This window comes from Pinus tabuliformis, chromosome 3_2 (assembly GCF_031772625.1).
Source record: "Pinus tabuliformis cultivar Carrire ecotype Pingquan chromosome 3_2, CPIR1, whole genome shotgun sequence".
Lineage (NCBI taxonomy): Eukaryota > Viridiplantae > Streptophyta > Pinopsida > Pinales > Pinaceae > Pinus > Pinus tabuliformis.
The window spans coordinates 388239371-388259248 of record NC_142302.1 but is presented as its reverse complement, the minus strand read 5'-3'; positions in this window follow the sequence as shown (position 1 = coordinate 388259248).

The window sequence follows — 19878 nt, the reverse complement described above, 5'->3', positions numbered from 1 at the left end:
CTACAGGGTGTCCTGGTTTCTTTGGAGAAATGACAATGAAATCAATGGGATATTGCCAGGAAGCAATGGTGACCACTATATCTTCTAAGATTCCCATGGGTTTGATAATGGATTTATCTGCTAATTCCAAGATAATAGGGGTAGGTTTGATCCCTTGTAATTGTAAAGATGTCATGGTTTTGAAAGTCATGGCATTAATTGTTGCTCCTAAATCTACAAGGGTATTCGGTAAAGGTACTCCATTGATTTCAATAGTCACTATAGGATTTCCTGGGTCACTATATTTTGATGGCAAGTCTGAGATCATTCTGGACATTTCACTCATGACTTTCACATTTTGATTCTTATTTCCTTTCCTTCCCGGTTTCTTAATACAAAGGTCTTTAATGATTTTAGTGTATATAGGAATGTCTCTAATGGCTTGTAGTAATGGAATTTTAATACAAACATTCCTTAATTCTAATTCTAAATCATATTCAATTGGAATTTCCTCTTTCTTAACAAGTAATCTTTCTGGGTAAGGAGGTTCATTCGGTTCTTCTTTTTGTTTTTGTTTTTCTTGTTGGGTGTGATTTTTGGTTTGTTCTTGAGAGACATCTTCCTCAATAATGAGAGCAAATTTCCATTTATTGACTGTTTTCCCTGATCGCAATTGAATTTCATTTATTGGGACAATAGTGATCATATAGGTAGGAAAAGGCTATGCTTCTATGTTTTGTACAGGTTGAGGTTGTTTATTATGATTGGGGTTAGCTATGGGTTGCGCAGGAAACAAGGTAGGATGGTGGTTCCTGCGCATGCAATGGGTTAGATGGTGCAGGTAAAATATGGTGAAAATGAGGAATAGGCAGTGAGGGTTGTTGATAATAATTCGGGTTGTACCCCTGCTGATAAGATTTAACATTTGGATTATTGGACGTACTAGGCATATTTGAGTATGAAGGGTAGGATTGGTTTTGGAAAGTGTTTCCGTAAGGATTTCCCCTACAATACTGGTTCCAAGGAGTGTTTTGAGATTGAGGATTAAACCAAGGAGGATAAGAGAATGGGAGTTCCAAGGTTGGTTCTGACCATAGGTTTGGGGGCTTGGATCCTGAAACACATTTTGATTTGGGCTTCTCCAAGAGGGTTTCTTGCTTGCTGGTGAGGAATCGTTTGTTTCAACATTACCCCTATAGATAGCTTTTAAACCGGGAAGAGATGGACACTTCTCGGTTGCGTGTTCTAAAGCACAAATCCCACAAACTTCAAGGACATTAATGGGACACTCTCTCTCAACATGTTTGTTTCTACATTTAGGACAAAAGATTGCCATGGAAGCCCTCTCATCTTCTTGTTTCTTTTTAAGTTTTATTGTGTCAAGCTGATTACCAATAGTACTCAGGATATCTGTTTTAAAATTTTCCAACAGATTTCCTAATTCCACCCTAGTGACAACATTAGGTACAAATTTCTGATTTCTTGACACATAATATCGAGAGTTATCTCTGAGATTTTTTCCTACTTTAGCCTGACTTCGAGAATAGGTGCGACATAATTTAGCCACTTCAGCAAAAGGCTTTTTATAAATATCCCCCCCACTTAGAAGATTTAAGGTTTCAACACATTCATCCCTTAGTCCCTTCAAAAAGATAGTCCTAACAATTTTCTCATCTAGGTGTGCCCCCCAGGATTTATGGAAATTATAGAAGAAACATTCAAGGTATTCTTCTAGAGTCTCATCTTCTAATTGTCACATTCTTAGAATATCGTTTATGTCTCTACTTTTACAAAAGTCTTGGTATTTTTTGAGAAAAACGGACTTCATATCATCCCAAGAATAGATGGTATGTTCACCTAGACTCATAAACCACCTAAGGGTTGCGTCTTTCAGGGTGGCTGGGAATAGCTTGAGCTTATGAGCATCCTCATAATAGTTATAACTCCTACATAAAATATCAAATTCAAATAAGAAGGCATCTAGGTCTTCGGAAGACTTACTGTGAAAGAGCGGAAGAGATGCCATTGGTATATTTTTCATAGTGATATCTCTGGTTATATCTAGAATAGGAAACCCAAAAGTGGTTTCTTCTTCCTCCTCTTCCTCCAGTCCTCCCCTAGGTCCTTCATGGTTTCCTCCGAATAGGGTGTGATGCGGGCCTTCTCCTTCCCCGTGACATTCCTCATTGTTCCGTCCTGGTATGTTACGACGTGGGCCTTCTCCTTCTCCCATACGTTCTCCATTGTTCTCTCCTCCTATGTTGGCCATGTCTACTATAGGTTCTTGAAGAGGCCTACCGATAATTACTTGATCAACAAGAGGTACTGAAGGGTGGTCCTTGATATTAGTTGATTCTAGATCTTCGAATGCAATTCCTTCCGTATTTTTGAAAATGATATGTTCAACTATTTCTTCTTCTTGATTCAGGATCTCCCTTTCCAAGGCTACTTTGCTGTCAACACCCTTTTCTTCTTGCTTTATTCCTGCATACTGATTAGTAGGATTAGTAATTGGAGTGTTTATTGGGCCAAAAGTTGTAGGAAATTTTGAACTAGCAATAAATCTACCTTGACTATCCCTAGGTCTACTTCTACTTCTACGCATAAAGGAAAAAGGAAGTAAAAGTTCAAAGATATGCGAAGATGGTCAGACTTTGGAGCAACCCCACAATAGTGGATGTGTGGCTCTTCACTCACGTCTTACCGTACTTTCCCCGCCCTCTGACTACCTGCAATACCTTTGAAACTCTATAATAATAATCTTGCTTGAACCAAATACAACTCCCCGGCAACGACGCCAAAATGTTGGGAGTTTTAATTAATGATTAAACCTCTTACAATTAATTGTCAACCCAGACTTGTAAACATGAGTTACACTGCGTTTTGGTGCAAGATTTAAATGTAGAGTATATTATTTCCTCCTTATCATTAAGTATAGAATGACTACTTAAGAATTCATCTCATAAGCAAACTGAAAGCATTCTATTGAACACAATCCACTCTATGTTTATTCTAACTAACTGAAATCAAATGACAAATGATACTGAAAACTTAAATGTAATTCATCTTAATTACAAAACTGAAGTGAGAATGCAAACTTTTGAAATCAAACACTTACGTAATGAAACAAAATAAAGAGACTAATCTAAGCTTCTGAAATCAAATCCTAACCTATTACTTCTAATTCAAAAAAGTCACACTGCTTCTTATTTAAAATGAAAACACTTCCTGACTGTACTTAAACTGACTACAAGCTAACACTACAGGAATAAGATATCAACCAAAAGCATATAAGTTTATCAAATCCTAGACTACAACACTGGAATTTAAACTCACTCTATGACTACATTCAACAACTCAAGGCAAGGTAAAAGGAATCACAATGCAACTTAAATCACTCAATTGAACATTCGAAATGAACTTGCAAACTTCATTAAAGAAAATGAGAATCAATCCTTCATCAATTAAGCAAGAAAAAAAATTAAATTATCCTATGATAATTTAAACTATTTCAATCGACATTTTGTAAAGAAATGCTCCTAGGGTAACACACATTCATGAAAACATCTAAAGGGAATCAAACGATTTGATAATGAAAAATGAGGAATGTAAATTCTATTTGTGATTAAATAAAATTTACTCAACGCACACCATCAATCAAGCTTCCTATTCTACACAATGAAATCCACACGATATAAGCCTTGCTACAACAATGAATTACATCGAATTCAACATACAAAGATTGCATTCTACGTTTTCAACAATTGATCAACTCATCACAAGCATTCGACTCACAATGTAATTGAACGAGTTTTCATATGACTGTAAATAGCATAGTTAAGACAAAACACAACTCGTCGTTTGGGGAAAACATAGCATGACTCTGTATCAAAGGTTTGCACACAAATCTCTTTGACTCACACAAGAACTACGCATTCAGATTTTTGAATCGAAGTGTCTGAAAGTAAACACAAGGTTATCACACTGAAATCGTTCCAAGCCAATGAAAATCTTCACGCAATGTACAAAAGACTCAACAAACAAACCATAAGCAAATGGAAACTAGTTATAATGAATCAACAGACAACTATGCTCCTAAAAATTAATACAGAGCTATTCCAGGATGATGGTGGGCCCGGCCACACCTGGGGAAGCTTAACTACTTACAGAAAAAGGAGAGCTTAACACATTTAAATTAAGAACTCACAACAAACCATCAAGTGAATCGATCTAAGCCTAACACAAGGCCATAATCACAATATTCGATTTATAAACAATAATATCTTGAAACAATACTTCGATGATAGTTTTTCAATGACAATCTTCACTCTATCTAACTAATTCATAACTATTACAATTCAAGCCTTTATAGGCATCGATTTAAGTTTAAAACAATAATAGACCATACATGGCAAGTCCAACGACTTGACTAAATTAATCTCTCAAATCAAATCACTAGAATGACCCTGTTCTACTTAGCATAATGAATCCTTAACTAATCCCAATATTGGCATAGGCTTGGTTCAACGAGGATGGATAATATCTTCATCATGGTAGATATCGAACTCATTGGATCACAGCTGTAGGTGGCCCGATCCTCTAGAATCACGAGGCCAATTCATCCTTAGCGTTGAGTACCATTCCTGAAGTGGTTGTTAAGTATAGATATGGTAGAACATGGCTTGTGGACAAGCACTCCCTTGATCTTAACCTACTCATGCTGTTGCAATACTCACACTCAATCATATTGATTAGTTAGCTCATTACGAACAACTTAAATTCACTCAAACTTAACCAATAAACAATAAAATGATACAAATGAAATGGTTTACCTCATATCAGGGTTTTGATAGTTTTAGGAAAATGAAAGTGATAGGAGAATAGGTATAGGAGTACAAAAATGACAAAAATGGAGGTGGGGAATAGTGAAATTGGGGACAAAATAGGGCACCAACAATATTCTATTTGACTATGTGATTTCCTCCTTCATTTGGATAGCCTTTTAATCAATAACAACTATTATAAACAATCTCTCCCTTTGTTATTGATGGCAATGCTTTGATTATGATAGTTTCTCCCCCTATCTACATTCTCTTTATACTTCTTGTTAGTTGCTTCTCTTGTCTATATTCTCTCGCCCTTTGAAATCAATAGCAAAGTGTGCTCCCCACAAGTTTATGTATATATATATATATATATATATATATATATGTGTGTCTATATATATATATATATATATATATATAGATATAAAATTTATCCTCGACCATGAGGAGTTAGAATGTGTGCCACATATTGTCAGAAAGGTCTCGAAATATTCTATTTGACTATGTAACTTCCTCTTTCATTTGGACAACCTATGTCATCAATAAAAATTATTATCAACAATACCACCCCCCACCCCTTTGTTATTGATGACAATGACTTGATTCTTATAGTTTCTCCCCCTGTCTGCATTCTCTTCATACTTCTTGTTAGTTTCTTCTCTTGTATTTATTCTCTCCCCCTTTGAAATCAATAGCAAAAGGTGCTCTCCCTAAGTTTGTGTTTTCTTTACTAAGATAAAGGAGAGATCAATCATAAATTCTTCCTGAGATATTCAAAGGTTTCTCTATGAAAAGATTTGGTAAAAGTGCCAGCAATCTATTCTTTGGTGCCAATAAATTCCATCTTGACATTCTACTCAACAACTTGTTCTCTAAGGAAATGATACTTGACTGGAATATGCTTTGTTTTTTAGTGCATGACATGATTTCTTGAGATATTGATTGCACTCATGTTTTTGCGGAAAATGAAAATCAGTTTATCATATTCCACTTTGATTTCCTGCAAAGTTTGTTGTGACTAGAGAACTTGGGTATAACACTCTATTGCTACTATGTATTCAGATTTATCTATAGAAAGAAACATTTAGATTGTTTTATGCTTGAACAAGTAACAAGGAAATCTCCTAGGAATAATGCACTTCCAATGGTGATCTTTTTGTCATCAATACCACCTACCTAATCAACATTTGTGTGCATTATTATTGTGAAATTTGTTCTCTTGGGATACCAAAGCCCAAAATCGAGTGTGCCCTTTAAGTATCAAAATATAATCTTTACTACTTTCATATATGATTTCTTTGGTGTTGACTAAAATCTTGCAACCATTTCTGCTACTTTCATAATATCTAGTCTTGAAGTTGTCATAGATCTATAAAGATTTCAATTGAATTTAGGAGATTCATCATCCTTACATAACTTGCATCCGGTAATCATAGGGATACTAATTGGTGCACATTATTCCATTCCAAATTGCTTGAGCGTCTCCTTGAGGTATTTGGTTTAGGCAATGAATATTACTTCGTTGGTTTGAGAAACTTATAGTCCAAAAAAGAAGGATAATTATCTGATCATTAACATTTCAAATTCCTGTGAAATTTCCTGAGCAAATCCATGACTCATATCATCGTTATTGCTTCCAAAAATGAGATCATCCACATATACAAGTGTAATTAATAAGTTGTCCTCTTTCACCTTGACGTAGGGATTGTTATCCAGAACCCCTGTATTCAAACCTTGTGGTTGAAGATAGTGGTCCAACTTGGCAACCAAGCTCTTGGAGATTATTTTAACCCATAGAAATCTTTCTTCAATTTGCACATTTGGTCTTTATTTTTGGACAATTCAAAACCTCTTGGTTGTTCGATGTATATTTCTTCCTTTAAATCTCCATTTAGAAAGGTTTATTTAGCATCCATATGATAAAATTTGAAGCCTTTAGAACACACAAATTTCAAAAACATTCTTATTGGTTCTAATCTTGCAATCGGAGCAAAGGTTTCTTCAAAGTCAAATCCTTTAATTTATGTGTATCCCTTACACACAAGTCTTTCCTTATTTTTTATAGTTCTTCCATATTCATTCATTTTTCTTGAATACCCATTTAGTCCCATTTATGTTTTTATCTTTTGGTAATGGCATAAGTTCCCAAGTTCCATTTTCTCAATTTTATTAAATTATTCTTCCATGGCATTCACCCAATGCTCATTCTTACTAGCTTGTGCAAAGTCCTTTGGTTCTATTTTGGACAGCAAGACAAAATTGAATTTTCCTTGTGAATTGGTCATTCTTCTCCAGGTTTGTATACCTACATCAACATGTCCAATAATTTGGTTCTCTAGGTGATGTTTTGCACAAATTTAAAATTTGTATTGGATGGAGATCGTTCTTCCTTTGTAGTAATCACTACTTGGTCCATGTAGATGGTATCATCTGAATTCTCATTTTTTTGTTCTTATTTTTCTAGCCAAGTTTTTTCTATTATTATATCAATAAATTCCACAACTTTGTGTAGTATTTTATTATAGAATCTATAATCTTTGCTTCTTGTTGAGTATCCAAGGAAGATTCCCTCGTTTACTCTAGAATCAAAATTTCCCAATTTATCATCATTTATCTTCATGTAACATTTGCTTCCAAAAATTATGAAATACTTAACTAAAGCTGGCCTTCCTTTCCATAGCTCATATGGTTTCTTGTCATTATTAACTCAAAATTTTGCTTTGTTCATGATCTAAACCACTACAACAACTACTTATTTCCAAAACTCATATGGTAATTTGGCTTCTAGAAACATTGTTTTTGTTTTTATTGCATTGATCTAATCATTTTTTTGTGACTCCATGCTGTTGTGGGGTTCTTGAGACTGAAAGTTGTCTCTTGATTCCATATTTCTCACAGAATTCATTAAAGTCATTTGAGGTAAATTCACCTCCTATGGCTGATTGTAAACATTTGATTCTAAAATCACTTTCATTTTCTACTAATGCCTTGAATGATTTGATAATATCTAGTGCTTCTGAGTTTTTCTTTAAGAAATGCAACCCATATAATTCTAGTATCATGATCAATAAAAAAAATAAAGTATCATTTCATCTTGTAAAGTTGGTGTTGTTATTGGTCCACATAGATTTGTGTGAACAAGTTCTAACACTCTCGATATCTATCACCCCCCTGATTTGAAGCTCACTCTTGTCTGTTTCCCATGTTGGAAAGATTCACATATGATGCTTGTTGGTTTTAATATTTTGGGCATATCTCTTGCTGCTCATGTTCTATTGATTTTTACCAAATTGTCAAAGCTCAAGTGTCATGGCCTTTTATGTCATAACCAACTCTCATTTGTATATCCAATTTATCATTTTTCTCCTTTAATTTCATCAAGAATATATACATTTCCTTGAGTCCTTATATCTTTTCCCACTAATATTGTTGAGTTAGTCTTCCTTATTTCACATTCTTTAGTACAAACAATGAGGTCATAACCTTGATCACACATATGGTTGTCACTTAAAAAATTATGTTTGAATCCTTCAATATACAAAAAATTTTGTTCTTTAATCCTACCATTCTAAAGGCATATGGTGCCTCCTCCAGCAATTCTTGCAAATCCATTGTCTCCAAAATACACATTTCCTGATTTTTCTTCTTTTAGATTAATAATTATTTTTTAATCTTTTGTCATGTATCTAAAGCACCTTCTATCAACACACCACCAACTTTGATTGTTTCAAGCATATATAACCAGTATAAATTTTTATGTTCTTCATTCTTCCTATTTTTTCTTCAAAACCCCTTCTCTTTATTTTGTAGGACAATCTTGTGCCATATGTCCAAAATTGTTGCATCTATAACACTCTATACTATAGTTGGATAATGGAGCAAATGAATTATGATTTATGTTATTGAAGCCATCAATATTTCCAATTATGTTGTCTACACGATTATTCTTAGAGGTTTTATGAGAACCTCTGTCATAATCATTATAAGCTTTACACTCTCTTGCTTGATGTCAAAATTTTGCATAAAAAATAGTGACCAAGAAAAATAGTTTGATAACTAGTTGTGTATGATTGCCTTAACACAACAGTTCTTTTGGACTTGATCTACTTTGGAGAAGATCCTTGTTATTTGTATGTTATAATATTTCTATCTACATCGTGAATGGAATTATTGATAGCATTAGCATAGTTTTTTGGTATAGTAGTGTTCCCAAAGTCCACCCTACTTTTGCCATTGATCTTATTGATATTGGAGCTTTTAGGCTTTTCTTCAATTGTCTTTCCTTGTGACTTGGGATTTGCATATTATTTATATGAATTCTCACCCATATAACTAAGACCGGTCTTTTCATATGGTGATATTTGAATGCTGAGAACAACATCAAGGGTTTGAGAGCTTTTCATGTTTTTGTTGAGGTTATCAAGCTCTTTCCTTAATGAGACAATTTATGCTTCAATCTTTTCACAATGTTTTCCTTTTGTTTTTTATTGTTCTTTTTCATTCTTGATGAATATGATTTCCTTGGATAGTATTTTGTTCTACTTCCTAAGGTTATCAATATCTTCTGAATCATTGATGGGTTGTGCTTCAAGATCTACTATGCCTTCAACACCTTATTCTTCTAGTTTTTCTTTTTTCTTTTATGATTTTCCTATGTTAAATTCTTCATTTGTGGCTAAAAATAGGATCTCCCTTCTGTCATCATCAGAATCATATTCTTCTTCTCCAAAAAAATCATTATCCTCTTTGGAGTAGATATTATTCTTTTTCAAATATATTATTTTGAAGACCCTTTTTCTGAGTTCTTCCTCGTCATCACTATCTTCCTTGAAAGGGCACTTAGCAGTGAAATTTCCTATCTTAACATAATTAAAACAAATTAGAGGTAAATTACCTCTTAATAAGGATATTTTCTTTAGTTCTCTAACTAGTTGAGCCATTTTTGTATTAGATTCATCACTGGAGAAGTCACTATACTTACATATTTTAGACTTCTTAGATGATTTATATGTTGCTTCCTTATGTGATGACTTTCCTTACCTCATTTCATATGTAGTGAGAATTATGTGAAGCTAGTACATTTTTAGATTCTCCAAATCATTTAATAATTCTATGGAATATACTTTGGCATCAAAACACAGAGGGAGGGACCTCTAAAATTTGTGAATAATTGTTGTTTCTTCAATTGTTTCACCAAGTCCTTTGAGAGAATTAGTCACTTTATTCCACTCAAAGGAAATAGATAGAAACATATTCTTCATCATTCATTTTTAGGATTTCAAATTATCTCTAGAAGGTCTAAAGCTTTACCTTCCTTACTTTTTCATCTCCTTCATAATTTCTTAAAAGATTGTTCCACATCTCTTTAATTGATTGACACTTCATAAATTTAACAAGTTATGAATCTGACAAGCCATTTAAAATGGAGTTCATAGCTTTTGCATTGGATACATAAGCCCTTTTTCCATCTTGATCAGATAGAGGAGAATATGGAACTTTGTATCCATCTAAAATAGACTTCCAAACATCAACACCAAGAGACATCACGTGGGTTTTCATTCTTATCTTCCAAAAAGAAAAATTGTTCCATCAAACAAAGGAATTTTGATTGAGCCATATCAACTAGCAATGGCCCTTGTATGATCTTCTTCTAGATGTTAGAATGTTATTTAAGAAGCCTTCTCTACTACCAATGGTTGTAAATACTAGGGGGTCAATCAGTGTTTCTTAGATTAAATTTTTTTCACTTTAAATAAAATCTCATCACCTAATAAATCATCATCACAATGCATAAACACAAAGCTTAAAGTGAAAACCCAAACTTGAAGAAGAAAACTTGAATGATTTTCAAATAGTTTCAACTTATTACAACCACTTGTGAGGACACCAATCCTTTGTAAGCAACAATTTACAAAAAATATAGGCTCCAACCTGTCAAGATGATGAGGACATCAATCCTTAGTAAGCACCAAATTACAGTTTTTTATTGTTCAAGAGACAATATTTAGGCTTAGTAAATGTTCTGATTTTCCCTCCAGACAGATTGTACTCAAATTAAACTACAACTCGACCTCCACAAGAAATGCAACTCGCTCTTCAACAAATATTGGACTCCAACCAGAACTGAAAATTGACCCCAACTAGGATAGAAAACTCAGCCTCTCAATAGAACATAAACCCTTCCCAAACTATGTGTCAAAAACCCTCACACATAAGGCTTCTCCAACTCGACTTCACTTCACTTCTTGCCAATTCATGAGGTATGAACTTTAGGCGTACTCCTTCACTCTCCTAGGAACATAACCAAATGCTTGAGTGAGTGCCTAAAACTCTCCACCTCATGCCTATTTATAGTGTGTTTGCCCCTAAAGTAGGGTCAACTTGTCCACCAATTAGGCTGAATTGTGCAAAGACTATATATATATATATATATATATATATAGAGAGAGAGAGAGAGAGAGAGAGAGAGAGAGAGAGAGAGAGATATTGCAAATTATGAAAACATAATAATTAAGTCGAATGTATAATTAATTAATCAATTGAGGAGAAATTATTTTAGATATATATATATATATATATATATATATATATATTCTAAAATAATTTCTCCTCAATTGATTAATTAATTATACATTCGACTTAATTATTATGTTTTCATAATTTGCTTTTTTTTTATCTCTTTATTTGTTGTATTTTAAATAATTAAAGTTTATTAATTAGTTGTACATTCAACTTAATTACTATGTTTTACAATTGGCATTTTTTTAGCAAAGTAATTATTATTTATTTTAATTACTTTGCTATAAAAAAAATATTCCAATGGTAAAACATAATAATTAAGTTGAATGTACAACTAATTAATAAACTTTAATTATTTAAAATAAAAACAAATAAAGAGTAATTACATTATCCAAAAGAATGCAAATTATGAAAACATAATAATTAATTCAAATGTATAATTAATTAATAAACTTTGATTATTTATAATTGAGGATATATATATATATATATATATATATATATATACTCAAAAATAATTTCTCCTCAGGGGTTAGAAGGCATACCACCTATAGTTAGAAAGGTATAGAAATATATTATTTGAATATGCATTTTCTCTTTCATTTGTACATCCTTTGACATCAATAAAAAAAAAAAAAAAACATTTTCAACAGCACATCCTTAACAAATTGTGAATTATGTTATTTGCACAACCTTGCATAATAGTTCTTAAAATAAATTTCACAATTAAAATTAAGCATGAGTAACATTAAGATGGGTGGTAATACATGAGGTTTGAGTACATATGTTTGTGTGTGTTTGTGTGTGTTTGTGTCTGTGTGTGTATGTGTATGTGTTTGTTTGTTTCGCGTGTCTTGAAGGATTTATATGCACTGAATGTTGGTAACGAATCTTGAACTTTATAAAATCTATATTTCTTCCATAATCAGTAAATATAGAAATGTTGTTGAGATCTATTTTTGTATATTAAATGTCATCCCCTTTTATACATAAACAATGGCTAGTGATGATAGTATAAATCTTTTCTATCACTTGAGCACAATGTTTATATGTACATTATGGTTGTATTAATTCTTGTCTACATGTTCCAGTTGTAAGATTAAGTAGAGAGAGAGGGACACCTTGTAATAAAATAGTTGTAATACAATCAATTACTCCATCTTATAAAAAATGTTAATGCATTGATGTGGAAATCATAATTTTCCATCCCATTAATTGGATTGTGAATATAATCTTAATATTAATAATTATGCTTTAATTCAATTAGCAATATATTGACTATATCGTTTTTCCTATAAAATAGTTAGATTATTATTAAAGCACTTAGACACATGCTAACATTATAATCGAACTTCATTACAAGTAAGATGTGATCACTAAACTATATTAGGGTGTATTTCTTGATGAAATGATCCCATGACTAACACGATGCACAAAACATATTAAGCATATACTAATGTTCATACATTAACTTATGTGGTTAATTAATAATTCTCATAGTACATAAAATAAACTAACATGAATCCATCTTAAACTAGATTTTCCCATCCTCACAAGGGATGAAGATGGTAGGGGATGAAGGCATGGATTTGTACTAACAAATGCAGACCTTCTCCTATCACCTATTGACTTGTACAAATCCATATTTTCATCTCCCATCGCCCACCTTCCCCAATTTCACATCTTCACCCCCTACCACCTACCCTCTCAAGGATGAAGGTATGCATCTGTTAGGGGTTGAGAACAAGTGCGCACCTTCAATCTCAGGGAAGGTAGGTGTTGAAAGTGTCATTTTTTCCATATCCTAACATAACGAGATTATTATTAATGGTAAAATTGGGCAACAACATGTAAAAATCCCATGATAAAACCCTAATATGTGTGGATCTATTGTTTGTGTGTGAGAGAATGTATTTGACCTCTTAGAGTTGGTTTCTTCGATCATAAAATTAGACTAATACATTTCTATCAAGTTGAATAGGTTTAAGTGGATGTTAATAGGATATTTCATCATTTTATATCTTAGTGCACACATTTGTCCTCATAAAGGCAATGTATGGTGAGCAAAAGTGCACACCATTCTCCATAGAGAGAATGAATGATGACAAGAAAATAAATGTATTATCTATGCCTCCACACTCAAGAACGTAGGTGATGGAAGGTAAAATTACACACTTATGCAAATATTAACATATAATACTACTATTTTTATGTTTTTTAATGGGAACTAAAATATATTTATTATAAAAAGAGTTGTTAGAATAGCTAACAACAAGCATTGATATAGTACTTATGGGGTATTTTGTAGATTTTCCACCTCCTTTCAGATAAGAAGGGGTGAGAAGATTATTTTTTATACGAGGGCTTTTTATGCCAATTTCCTGAACACATGGATAGATTCTAACAAATTGGTTACAGAGAGGAATACAAAAGGGAGTATAATACTTGTTTGTTACAATTCCCATTCTAATTAAGGGAAATTCAAGAGTTTCCTAAAATTCCAAGAGATTATTCATTTCTACTTCATAAGTAATCTGATCTCGATTAGATTTCCTTCCCCTAGTAAGAAGAGAAGATGTCTTAGGGAATTCTTCTTCAAGGATTCAACTAAAACAAAGGATTTAGAGGACCTGCACCTTTGGTTCTAGTTCATTTTTCTCTTCCTAACATGATCCTCTTTATTCCTTCTTTGTTTTGTATACTTCCTCTTCTTCCTCCTCTGACTGCTTCACATCTTCTCCTACTTCCATCTCTTCTTCTTCGAAATTAGCCACTTGATCCTTAAGGGATGAGTATGAACCAATATTAGGTTGAGATAATCTATATTTTAGAGCCATTATTAGATCCCCTTCAAGCTCCTTTTATGTGCCATTGAGATTTAATAATCCATCTATTTTCCTAATAACATCAAATTTATTGTTGCTTAATGTGGGCAAACCCGCTTGTGATGAATTTAGATGATATGGCCCCTTATGTTAAAAATTGTTATGTTCTCTTATAATCATTTTGATCTTAGGCTTATTCCTTGAATTATGCATCATAGGAGGTTTCCCTTCCTATAATTTTAGGTAGTTTTTACCAAAATGTCCATAAGCATGACGAGCAATGCACTTGAATGGAATTTACTTACAATCTAGTGCTCAATGGTGACTCCACCCATCTAGATATATTTCCAAATATTATGGGAATCCCTTCTGTAGATCAAACTCCATGATTATTCTCGCACAAGAATAAACATTTACTTTTGGTTCTACCTATACATTGAAATGACCTGGTTTGTTTCCAAACTCTCTAAGGGAGCTTTGATCTCAAAAAATTAATGGTAGGTGTGGCAATGTGACCCACACTAGGGTCATTTTAATCTCCAATTTTAGATTAAATTAAAGGTCCCATGGGAATAGATACATTCCCTTAAATCCCATCAAGCATGAACCATATCAAAATATTAGATCCCACTCTTCTTCTTATTTTTATGTCTAGAGGAATTTGCAACTAGGATGGTCTAATACTCACGTGAAACAAGGTTGATTCCAATCGCCATCACTATAACCCCTAGATGAATCACATGGGCCCCTAGCAAGCAACCACAGGTAAGAAACTAGGGATTTTAACATGGGATTTGTACTCACATTTACTTTACATTTAACAAGATTTCCAATTGAGATCCCGAGGGGGGACTATCAGATCGTACTCTTCTTAATAAAAAAGAGACATAAAAATTGTGGCTAGAGCCAAATAATATTATTGGTCCATTAATATTAAGGGATAACAACTTTTTTATCTAGCTATATATTTTGTATATAGAATGAGAACTTTCCTTCTTGGCCCTAAACATGGTAGATCCATTTGAGGAATGACATTCAATCACTTTACAAACCAAATATGTTGTGGTTGGGGGATCATTTCCATTTATTTAGGGAATGAACCATGGTATTGTATTCCTTTTTCTACCTACATGCATCTCTCATAGTTTCTCTTATCCCTAAAAGATATTTTGATGAACCTTCTATAGTGTCAACAAATAGCTAGGGCCTATACAATTGTTAGGAACGATGAATAATGGTTTTCCTAGGCAGGCTAACACTAGGAGGTGATAATGATCAAACATATGGGGGTTCTTCTATGTCCTTAATAGTGGCTATAACTCCTCCCAAGCTCGACGATGGATGCATTTATGGAAAATTATTAAGGATAGTGAGGGTAAAAATTAGCTTATATGAATGGACTTGGTCAACTCATTATGTTTTTTTAACGTAATAACAATATTCTTTGGCTCTATTTAAACACATCCTACATATTGAATCACTGGACCCAACCTTTAGTATCAAAAAATTAAACATAATATAACTTAATGTATGGATATTAATACCTAATCAACATTATTTATGCATCATGACATCCCTTGTCGGGTAATGTGAATCATGCATTTTCAATCTATGAATAGATGATAACAATGATGGAATTAAATTACCAAATTATTTTTCATGATGCATTTTGATTGTCATATATAGTAAAAAACTATGTATGCCCATCATAAAACTTTAATAATAATAATAATAATAATAATACATTCAATAATATTATCAAAATTTAAAGATGTTCTCTAATGGGGGAATTGTCCCAAAGGATGTTTTAAGTTAAAAGTAGCCTACAACATTCTAGTAGGCACACAAGGGAAAACTAACCAAGTAAATAGAAGAATATTTGGGACTCAAAAATATGGCCCAAAGTGAAACTCTCTCTGTGGCTCCTCCTCTAAAACAAAATCCTAACTTGGGACAATATTTGAACTTCATGGACCAGCCAAGTGTTAACTCTACATGGCTAAAATGGAAATTGTTGAGCATCTACTAAACAATTGTAGCTTTGTAAAAAAAATATGGGATCGTCTAGATATTATATATAGACAATCAAATAGAAACAAGGAAAACATACATTTAACAATTGAAGAATGGAGTCTTGAACCTTTACCAATACTATAGAAAATAGAGCATGGAAGTTTTTCCTAGGACTTATCTTCTAGGAAATTTAGAAGGGTAGGAATAGAAAAATATTCAAATACCAAACAAAAAATATGGACATAATTTGGAACTCCATTATGGGAAAAGTGAAAAAAATACCTCATAATTCCTTGGACAAATCAATACTGGGATTTTAATTCTAAGGAATATTTCATTCTTTCGCTCTTGGGGCTAAGCCAATCCCTTTTAATTTTTCAATCACCCCATTCCCATCCCAATCCCTCAAGTTGAGATAGATGGTTCCCTCCTCCTGAAGGCTTCTTGAAACTAAACTTCGATGGAGCCTCTATGGTAAATCCAATACCTACCATTTTTGGAGGGGTATTTAGGGATGAGCATGGCTAAATTGTACACATCTATGTGGGAGCTCTAAGTATTGACACTAACAATGCAGTAGAAATCTCTTCCCTAAAGAAAGGTTTAATCATAACGAACTGGTATAATTTTCAAAGTACATAATTGAAGGAGATTTTATAACCATCATACTTAATATGATGAAAAAGCTACAAAATGGCTCCAAACCTGCCAAGATTTCAAATATTTGGATACTTTGAAGTGGATGTAGACTTGAAGGACTCTAGTGAAGGTGAAAAGGAGCAAGGTTTGTGTCTTTTCTAAACTGTTTGGAGGGACGAGTTGCATGGGAAAAATACTGAGGCTATAGGAAGGAAATCTGGTTGTTTTCGTGCAACAAAAAAAGTGTTTTGTCTTCTATTTAGGTTGAGGAAATTATGTGTAATTGTAGAGGTGAGGTAGCTCTTGGTTGGAGGGATAATAGGCCTGGAGAGGGTCTACACACTAGGCCACATTCATAGAAAGTACAATGCATGTGAACATAGGGTGGTCTTCTCTTTGGTAACAGGTTTGAAACATCTGCTATGCCCTAGTTGTAGAACCATAGGCATGTAGATGTCTTTTGGAGGACCCAAAAAGGCTAAATAGGAGTGTTGGAAGTGACAGAAGGGACAACAAGTTAGGTAGGACAGTTGGGAAAGAGAACTCCAGTCATTTGGAGCATATTTAGGGTTGTTGTTGTGCCCTAACCAGAACTCAAAAAAAAGTGCACAATTGCCAAGGAAAACGGGAGTATAAATAAGGTATGTGTGTCTCTTTTTTCTTATGTGGTTCTAATAGAGGACCTAGAAAAATAATGCATTTAATTATGCATGAATGTGTCTTTAATTTTGTTCTATTCCATTGTAAATTTGAAGTATAAAAATTATGTATTTTAGTGAAAAGAAACTAGTTTTCAATTTTCATATTGTTCACTATAATGGTTGCATACACAGTTGATTCAGTGTTTTTTTGTGCTTCTCAGTTCCAGTAGCAATAGAAATAGTGAGAGGTAGTGATACAATACATTCCAAAGGAGTTGGATAGGAGTGGTTCAAAATCCCTTTCTTTCTAAGAGGGAGTGTTGAGAAGTGTAGCAAGAAAGGCTCAATTTGACTATGAGGATAATTTTATCCTAGTCTATAACACTATGTCTCTTCATATAACCAAATTCTCACTTAATCATAGGGAAAAAAATCCTAAGTTAACTCACTATGACACTCTCATTCATTTAAGAAACTCTTTAAAGGTGGAATATGATCGTCTTTTCCTCATCTATATATTTTTCCTAAACAAATAAAGCAATATAAAGTGGATAAAATCATTAAAGCATGAGGTGTTGTGTGTGGAGCATGATTGTTCAGAGGTCTTTGTTTCAACCGGATGTATACCCCAGGAAGTTTTGTACACCCCTCCACGCGGGGGGATGCGGGGGGGACTTGTCCCCCTCGCGGGCCGTTCATTAGGGGATGATCTGGGCCGTTCATTAGGCAGATGATCTGACAGTAGAACTTATGTTTAGTTTAGGGTTTTTTGCCCTAGAAGGAAACCCCTCTATTTGTATGAGGGTATTGTATTTGAGGCGGGAAAATAGATGTGTATTCTGTGAGCGAGAAACAGAGAGGTGAGACTGTGAGAGAAAACAGAGGATATTACAGTGGATTTGCTGTAGGTTGTGTCTCTTCATTTTGCTGGATAATAGAAAGGGAGGACTAGCTGTTCAGGGTGGACGTAGCCCAAACTGGGTGAACCACGTATATCTGTGTCTCTCTTGTTTTGTGTGTTTTCTGTGTTTATATTTCTGCAATATTTTATGTGTTACATTGCTCCATAATATATAATTTTCTAACATGAGGAAGCATCATCCACCCCAAATATTTTGCCCAAATTGCAATGGACAGAAATTGATAGCGTCCACTTTTCCTATAAAATGATATCTTGGCCATTGAGAAAGGGATTGGAATTCATTACATTGTTATGTTTTCTAGAACTAACTTGAGAGAGAGAGTTTTTGGAGGTAGGAGTTGGAGGAGGTCATGATACAACTGCATTTGGTTGTAATCTTTCCTCTATCTATCAATATATAGATCTATTGTTCTCTCTTCCAAATCATTGTTTAATATTCGTGTCTCTTGTGTTTTATCAATGATTTGTTTGGAAGTTGTCTTCATAATGGTGTATTCGATAATATGTAGTTGTTCATTTATTAATGTTTTGCATTGACAATATCATTACGATGTGAAAGTTTTTTTGTCTTCCTTTGTGTGTAGGAATGGCCGTTGGACTTATTTGGGAGTGCTTCTCAACTATACTGACCACTATGATTGGTCTACACGAAAGGATAACCAGGTTCTTCTTTACACTTCCTTTGTCAATTTTAGTTTAATTCTTGTATTACTAAATGGATGAGACTTTAGAATAATAGATTCTTGTCTCTGGTTACTAGGAAAACCTGAGAGGGTTTTCTTTTCATTCCAAAAATAAAAATTCCCTATAACAAAATTGGCAACTCCTGACTGGGGAGCATATTATTTCACAATTTTGTTTTTCTCTCCTAGATTCTAGATCTATGGTCTTGTCAGTGTTTTAATTCTTATCATTTGTTTACATGCATGTTAGTTTCATTAATCTAAGTTTTGTATTGACTTGACCTTCTTATTTTCTGAGAAAAGCCTATGCAACATGCCATATTATTTCACTCTAGTGCAATATAATGCACCTGCCTCTTGAGCACAATGTGTTATCTATGTTCCTAACACTTTGTCTGGTCTGATAACCTATGTTACTAATTTTCACCTTCCCTGTGGATTTCATGGTCCGTGTTTTGCTTGTTTTTTAGTCCTGAAGTCTATTCTGTACTAAAATTTAATTACTTTGGTTGCATTCATCATTTTCTTTTGAAAAGATAGCTTAGTTGCATCATTGAAAGAAAAAGAAAAAAATCTTTCTGTTTATTTAGCTTGATTGATCAATTTTATAGTGTGTGTTTTGTTAGAGTATGACTACCTGCATTTGTTTTTAGGTGTTAGAATTTTCATTAGTTTTTTTATTTTATAAATGAAGCATATTAATCTCTCCTTTTACGACTATTTCTCATTGAACGAAAATTTGAAAGCATAATCTACATGGTTTGAGTTAGAGGCTCATGATTTCATATGTCAAAACCCCTTCCAAAGACATTAAAGAAGTACCTTTAAAAG